We start from the raw sequence: 9,358 nt of genomic DNA, 5'->3' as shown, positions 1-9,358 counted from the left end.
AAATATAGTAATATCATCAAATATTGTTGTTTTAATAAATTATATTATTACATTTATCATTAAAAGGGTAAAATTTATTTAATAAAGGATACAGTCTGGTGTATAAACATAGTTCATGTCAATTATTGTTCAATTTATCAGAGCTTAAATATACCTTTTAATTCATAATAAATGTTTTAAATTGAATAGAATCCAATGTAAATATAACAATAAGTATCTAAATAATTTTTTCTAAAATTTTAAAACAGTCATTTTTTTATTTCTGATTGTAAATAATAAAAATAATAAATATTTATTAAATAACTAATCCAGAAATAAATGTTTAGTATGAACAGTAGCTGTAAAAATTGTTTTTTTAAATCTGAAATTAAAATATAATTTTTCACATTTAACTTTCTCTTAAATTTTTATAATAAATATATAACAACTATTTTTTGTAATTATTATTGCTTAATGCTTAGTGTTGTAATTATAACTTATTTTTTTTATTAAATTTTGATTAACTTTTCTAATTGTCCATATGATTTTAAAGAGAAATGAAAAGTAATTTACATAATAAATTTGATTTAGGAGAATGTTTTATATATTTATATATAATATTCCTTTTTACGAAACATTCTTAATCCTTTTATTATTTTTTCCATTTGAAATAAGCTGTCAATCAATCTAATGAGTAATTCTCTTCTATAAATATATTCAAGAAATATTTATTTAACAAATTAATTATTGATTGAAAAATTTAACTAATTAATTACTAATTGAAAAATAAAATATTATTGAATTTTGCATAGCAACGATATTTAATCTGTTTACGCAATCATTTTAATTAAGCAGTCTCTCGAGTAAACAATTTTACAAGGTTGGTTTACTATTTTTCCTTTTCTTTTTATTTTCTTTTTCCCACATCACTCATTTTAAGAAGATTGAAACATACATTTACAGTGGAAAGAGGACTTGTCCTTCTCAATTGTCTTAGACGAATGAGAAAAGACAAGTCCTCTTTGAGTAGTAAATCTCCATTCACCATGAGAAACCAACAACGTTTTTAAAACTTTGTTTATCTTTTTCTGCCACTACATATTTTGCTTCTTACTATTTTTCAACAAGTGTTTATATGAATTTTCTTTTACTTTATATTGTCAACAATTGTTTAGACGTTAAAGTATATTTTAAAATTTTTGAAATATTTTTGTGTTAACATAACAAGTTAATTTTAAACAATATATTTCAATTTAATTTTTTTTCATTTGAACGCAATGAAATATTAATATATTTTACATAAAAGATATAATTAAATCGCAATTATTTACTCGTATATAAGACAAGTTTTTATTCATTTATCACAGCTTCAAATTCCTAGGTCGTCCTATATGCGCGAGCGAAAGATTATTTGCGGTTTTTGCAAATAATTTTTGTGAACTGTGTAATCGCATTTTTTACCTCATGCTCACCCTCTTGTATTTTAAAACATAAGTATATTTTCTGAGTCGTTTCAATCGTTCTTGTATATTGTCAGGAGTAAAGATGAATAGTAATAGGAAAATCATAGCTTTTGAATTGACTTCCAGATTGACATTCCAAAATCACACGGAAGCACCATATAAGTGTTAATCCATTCTCAAGTGAAAACAGATGATTATTCGGAAATCAGAATTCGGAGAAACTCATAAGTGTAATCGACAGAGAGTGGATTCGACTTTAAAAATTTGCAAAAAAAAGGTTCCCGCTTGTCCAGCTTTACATGGACAAATTATGTTGTCGATTTTACAAGATTTTTCCTTAAAGTTTAAAATGCCAGTAATTTTTGCGGGACAATGTGTGCATTTACGTTTATTTGGTATTTTACTTGTGATTAAACGAAATAAAATTAGAATTGTATTAATAAATCTAATTTTCTTTATTTTGATCTTTAAAGTTACATCTCGTCCTATATGCGAGGTCGTCTAATAAAATACGGTATATTTTTCAGGTTTTAAGTGTTAATAAAAGATAAATTTGCATATATTAAAAATAAAATATATTTTATTTTATTTTAAAATTTTCCAATATATAAATATTACTATTATTTCATAGATTTTAAATATATAAAATAAGAGCTAATTTGGTCGTTTTAGTTTAACGTATGCAAATCACTTATCTTTAAAATTTATGAATATTTATAGTAGTAGATGATCATCATCTCCAAGATCTCGATCCAACATAAGATTTTCTTTCCATTTTTTTTCATTTATTCTCTATTACGAATGATATTGATAACAGAATTTAGAATATATATTCAGTAAAATTCTATCAATCATGAATTTTAAGCTTTACAGTCATTCAATCATACGAACTTTGAATAATATATTTAAATATATGGTTTTACATAGTGATTTCTTACGATTTTTACCTATCTTACCAAATGTTACCTCCGAATCTTTCGACCTGGCTTATTTTCTTCTATCAAGTAATTTTAGTTATATCGTGCACTCTATCCATTTTATCCATAAAAATGATCAATTGTTCCGTAATAGCACAGAAGTGCCACGGCTTCCAGCTTATCCTCTCGTAATGCTTCTTGCCTTTCTACTTCCTCTTATTATTCCTTACGTAATGTTGTTTTTGTCTGTAACCTTTTATATGTAATACAGAATTTAACTTTTATAACAATATTAATTATATATAATTTCTTCATAGACTGTTAGTATCAATTTCATCTTTATACAGTATAATCTATGTTGGAATATTGCAGCTTGATACATATATAGGAATGAAATTTAACTGTTTTATTATAAAATTTTTAATGCATAAAAATATTTAACATTTACAAAAATCACATGCATTTTGCAAAATTGCGTATTATCCAAGTGGATTAAATTGTGAAAATGGAATAAGGAAATGAAACACGAAAACGATCTGCTCAGGGTGCCTACCAGGAGGACTTTCTATGGTAAAATATACTGTATTTGGGTGTTAAACACAAAGAAAACCCGGAAAACTCGCGGCTAGTCCATTAGTAAGGAACGAACCCTGACCAATCAACAGGAATTAAGTGGTTTTTATCCATTCGGCCTGTCGGGATGAAATCGTCCATCACACAATTTCCCGCGCTTTTCCATCTTTCGACGAACGACGGTTGTCGCCATAGAAACGGTAATCTGACAACTTTTGAAAACTCGACCACGGATTGGTTGAGAGACATCGGACCATCTGCGACCGTCTTGTAGCGCTACTAAGCGCTGATTGGTGGAAACCGCTTTACTTCAATCCGTATAAAAGGATTGAGTTGTGGCGGGAAGTTTAGTTCGCCTTGGACTCATGAAGTGGACTCACGTTTGACTTTAGTTCGTCTCGGACGTATCAAGGGAACTCACGGTCGTTCTAACTTAGCCGAAGCTGACCTAAAGGATTATTTCGTCTTGCTGTGCTGTAAATAACATTAGAAGTCTTTGTCGCAAGGTGTCTTTCCGACGGATCTGTTGTAGTGGATACATGTGTTTAACTTTGTTAACATCTGACGTTTTGTAATTGTTATTTGTGAAAATTTTTGTAACTGTACATACATTTATTTTCAATATATATATAAGTTTTGAATTTAACTGGCGTATGTGTGTTGAACTTGACTCGACCACTGGTGGTTCATGTTATCCAAGTGATTGAACAAACAAAAATGAAGGTGCCTCACATATCAGTGCGTGCATAACGGCTTTCTTTAGTTGAGATGTCCTAGGCAAACTAGACTTGCAAGGTCCCCTTTACATAAGTACATATAAAGCCAATATCATCATATATTTTCCTGTAGTAGTCTCAGAGTGGAAAAGGGCCTAAAACCTCAATATATTGATATATACTGTATATCATCCTATAGTTGACACTATTGAAAATATAGGATTTTAGCCACTACTGGGTTTTAAGTGTAAAATTAAGATCAAGTATCATACAGATATATGAGCGCGATCTCCAAATACTGTATAAAGCCACAAACAAGATTATATCGTCTACACCTAAAACCCGCCTCTATGCATTAAATATATGGATACATAGAACATATAAATCACTTCTACGATGAAACTTTCAATTCTTGTTGATAGATATGAAGCCATTGAACCTGTTAATTCGTCTACTGAATGTCTTAATAATTAATGTTTTGGTTGTTGAAAAAATTAAATAGCTTTTTTCCTAACATAAATTTATTAAAACCAATTTTCAAAGACATTCTTCTTTCATTGTGTTAATTTGCTTTAATATTATAAATATATTTTGACTTAAATTAATCTTTAAGTTAACAGCAAAAACGTATATTTTAAGCTGTAGCATTTAGATATATTAAGGTCTCTTATTTCGATAAATATTGAAAATTGTTTTCATTTTGTATATGAAAGGAAAAATTTTTTTACGTATTTCCATCGAAAAATCTATATTGTGTGCAAAGAATGAAATAATTGAGGACTATTAAATTAGTAAATTATATGAATTTTAATATTTTATTGTTTTACTTAGATACATTTTTGCATAATTTATTAATATTGATAGTTACTAGAATATAATTTGTCTCTTTCACTTGTGTCCTGAAAACAGATATTCATTAAAAATACCTTAAAATAGTTTTTAAATATGAAATATAAAAATAATTATGTTTATCGTATTTTAGAGGTATTTTTGAAAATACTCAGAATTTCTGAAAATACAAAAATATTTCTATCAGGTATTTATCATGAAAAGTGTAAAAGTATCCATTTTTATTTTGTAGAAACTTTGTGTCACATTGAAAAGTAATTGTAAATTTCAAACCTAATTATTATTTATTATATTTATCTATGTTACGTAAACATTTGTTTTTTATTTTCAAAGAAACAATTTAGAGCAAGCAAACTAACAATGGTTTATCTAATAAAAACTGTTCGTAAATACTGTACATATATATATATATATAACTCGAAAATAATTTTTAATTTAGACGTCACATATATATATATATAACGTCTAAATTAAAAATTATTTTCGAGTTTTTCAAATTTTAGGCAGAATATAAACTTTAAGATGATTTTCCTTATTAGAACCATTGAAAATGTTATTTACAGTCGTTTAGAATTGTATAACTAGAGAGTTTCGACAGAACACTAACATAGAAAATCCCACAGAGTGACTTCGTTTATATAAAAAGAAAATTAATGTTACTTTTGATAAGTAATGAAAAGTCCGTTTCTATTTCTTCATTGATTTTATTTCTATATTTTTTTATAGCTATCGAAAAAGAATAGGCCTCATCATCTCTTTCGTCCAAGTGAATCGTATATAATTTGATGTTAACATTACAATCAAATTGTGATAGTTATTATTTATTGAAAATTTATATATATATTTTTTGCATTACTGCATACTTATAGCTATTTAAAAACTAATTAGATGTTATTGATGTCCAGATTGATTCAGATATTTTCTGATTTCAGATAAATCTTACATAATGATGAATACATCAGCATAAAAATAAGATATTAAAAATATTGAATAATAATTAAAATTTATACAAACGATTAATTAGATTCTTTCTCATTTATTTTTTATTTACATTTCGTAATTTTGACTTTCTGCTTTTTCTTTACTTTTCTATATTTTTAACATTATTTTTATGCTTAAACAAATTTTATTCCTTCTTTTTTCTTTATGATAAATATTTACATTTAAACTTAATTGACTTCAGTTAATAAAATTAAAAATCAGATTAAATTTTTAAATTAAAATTTTTTAAGTAATAATAATAATGAATTCAAAATCGAAGTTTCTACTATATGCTAATGTCTTATTTATGAAGATTTAATAGTAATGACTGCTAGATTTTTATTAATGTAGAGAGATCAATAACTGAATATTTTATGCATTTTTAATAACAACATTTTTCTTATGTTTTACATAATCAAATATCATTAGATTAAATAAATTATATTTAATGTGCTTATAAATAAGTTAATTCAGTTGAGAATTGAACGATATATTAAACTATTCTTTATTAATAACAGTTTTTAATTTTTCCAAATATTCTTATTATAAAGCTAATAATTCTTAATATTTCTTAGTTTCTAGATTTATCAGTCAATAGTCAAGAAATTCTAGTCTTATCTATCTCTTACAAGTTAGTCGATTTTTCTTAAATTCGATAAAAATTGCATTCCTTATAAGAAAGAGAGATAAAAGTCTCTTTTGTAGACTTTGGATTAGAGAAATACAAAGAGAAGTTAAGCTCTAACTAGTTGTCGTGATATCATCTAGGAGAAAGTTACTTGGACCACATATTACATTACTTAAAAGTACAAAATTCCTCTCGATTAGCATAAAATTTTTTTATTTAATTATTTGTTAAATTAACCGAATTTAATCTTATTCTACCATTTTTTTATATTTATGTTTTACATTTTGCGTTTTTTGAATGATTGAATAAATTAATGACACTAAAGGTATATTTGTTTATACAAAAAGTTTTTTGACTATTCAAATGCCAAAGTTTACTTACATTAATTTATTTATTAAAAGATTATTCAATAAAAAATACATTTGAATATAACTTATATTCGATAAATAAAATTCCTATCAAATCCTATCTTAATTCCCATTAAAGACGCTTATCATTTTAAAGACCATCAAATGAATATGTAGATGTCTAACTAATCAATTATTTTGTAATTTTTAAAAAATAATTTAAATGTATAAAATTGATTAAAAAATAAAACTACTGTATAAATAATGTAAATTTAAAATAAAAATAATGTAATTAAACTCTGCGTTTTTAATTTGAGGTATAGAATAAAAATTTTACATGCTACTTCTTAAACAACTGATTTTTAAAGTAGATGTAAATGTATAATTTAACTATATAATTTATTTTGTAAAGTTAATTAATATATTGATTTAATAGTATTTTTACTAATTAAAAATACACTAGATATGAAAATATTCTATACGCACCTTTTATTGATTACAGGAGAATGTTTCATATAGGTTACTTTTTATCAAAGAGCATCAAGCTAAAATAATTGTATAGTTGAATCTTTATGCATAGAGATTTTACAAGAAAGTTAAACCTTTAATTATTCGGTTCAGTGGCTTGTGGTAAGGACTTCGAAAAGTTCTTAGATTCGAATCTGGTTCAGACTTTCATGATTTTTTATTGGCACTTCAGGTAAGTGATTAGTTCTCTACTTCTCATTCAAGCTAGCTGATCACATTGTACATCAAGACTATAGGCAATGGACGGCAGGTATATAGCCCTCAAGGCACTAACCCTTTTCTTAAAATGTTCAGTTGCTATATTCAATTAAGAACGTTTAAATATATTTTACAAGTAAACATCTCAATGACATTCTATGCTTTTATTTCTTATATTCATTTATATAAATTTGAAGAATAGTTATTAAATTTAATAGAGAAGAAATTAAGAAATATTTAAAATTAAATGTCTTTTCCTAAAGAAGGAAACGACTTCATATTTTAAAATAACAACTTCCAAACCTTCTTCAAGGTTTGGAAGTTGTTATTACTATATTAAAGTACAAGTATTTCAATAGTTTTGATTCAGGTAAAAAAAAGTTTTATAATAATTAAATGAACAGAAAATTAGCTTTCGTAATATAAAAACAATTTAATAAAAATATACGAAAAAACCGTCATAATCTTTTTCAAACATTACTATAGTTATTTGTATATCTTTTATGAGGAGCAGAATTGTAATCACAATTAAAACAGCATAAATATGAAAATGCAGAGAAAATAAACATTTGAAATTCTGAAAGATTAAAAAACCATTTGAGAAAAATATAATTATACTTATCTCAAGTCTCACAAATAACAATTTAGATATAGATTTAAACTTTAGGCATTGCGCAAGGCAAGAAATTTAATGAAGTTCTAAAATAGGAGATTGAGATAAAATGAAAATGTCAAAAAAAATATGGAAACAATTTTTCAGAGGATCTAGAAGGTCAAAGAAAGAATTAAAAAGATAAATAAGAAACAAGAAAAAGAAACACAAAAGTAATTCGGAAATATATAAATAACATAAAGCAATTACAGTTAATTACGTAAATGTTAAAAACATATTAAAATGTTGTGCCAATTGTATGACAATGTTAATGATTAATAACTATTTCAATAAAATTAATTCATAAAAAGCAGCTACTAATTCGAAAAATTAAAAAAATAAGAAATAATTGTAGTTTTTTATAAGAGTTCAATTATACGAAGTATATAACGATTCATTAAAGCATTGAATAAAAAAAATTCTTAAAATTCTTTGTATATTTCTAAAAATAAATAAATGCTTGTTACACTATATGGAATAACGATGTAACTCATGCTATTCCACGTTTTTTGTACGTTAAGTGATATTAAAGTATGTCAGATAGCTTGTTTTCAAAACTATTTGGCATGCTGTACATCACAATAAGACAGATGTGGATGGATATCACATGATACACATAGTAAGTTCTGTTTTCTCTCAATATTTTATAATAAATTTTAGCTACCTTTATTTGTAGGATTCGTAAACTGCGAGTTTTTTTTAATTATATTAAAACAATAATCAAATATTAATATAATAACTTTCAAATAAATTTATTTCATGTTCATGTTTATAATTTACCCATAAATTGAAATAAATCAATATTTTGTAATATAGTGAAGATTTTATTTACAAAATTCAATTAAAACAAAGGGAAGAGAATCTATCTTCACATTTTAAAAATGAGAAAAGTGTTAAAAGATACTTTAAATTAAAAAAAATAGTAAGATAGATCTTTAGAACATGAATTTCTAAGAATTTACATTTTTTGAAATAATCACTTTTTTATCAGTTTTTTTCTAAATAATTTCAAACATTTGTTATTATAGAATTTAGAGTGAAAATAGCATTATTTAAAAAATTTATGAATACTCTATCTTTTTGCTATTCTTCTGTAATTATTTTTATTAATTTGTAGTTAATACACTTATAAAATCTAAAAAGTATACGGCAATAATTATTTCTATAGAAAGAATGAAAATTTACTTCTTTAATTTATAACACTGATGCTGAACTGTACTGAACACTAGAAGATAATTTTTGATGGAAAATAATTCAAAATGCAAGTCTCTTAATAAAAAATCTTTTTTATAACAAAGTGTTTTTAAATTTCTTCTTTTAAATTTCTGTTTACATTTTATTATATATAATTATTATTGTAACCAAATCTGTATGTTTTTATTTATGGTTTAAACAGTGAATTTTATTTTAAACCGTAACAGGCTACAACAAAGTCAAGGGAATTTTTTTTTTGTAAAATTATAGTTTATGTTTTTTAAAATGTATTAAGTTTTTATATATATATATATATATATTATATTCTTATAC

This window comes from Centruroides sculpturatus, unplaced genomic scaffold, assembly GCF_000671375.1.
Source record: "Centruroides sculpturatus isolate CEXI.00-Female unplaced genomic scaffold, Cexi_2.0 scaffold43, whole genome shotgun sequence".
Classification (NCBI taxonomy): Eukaryota; Metazoa; Arthropoda; class Arachnida; order Scorpiones; family Buthidae; genus Centruroides; species Centruroides sculpturatus.
This window is presented reverse-complemented; position numbering follows the sequence as displayed.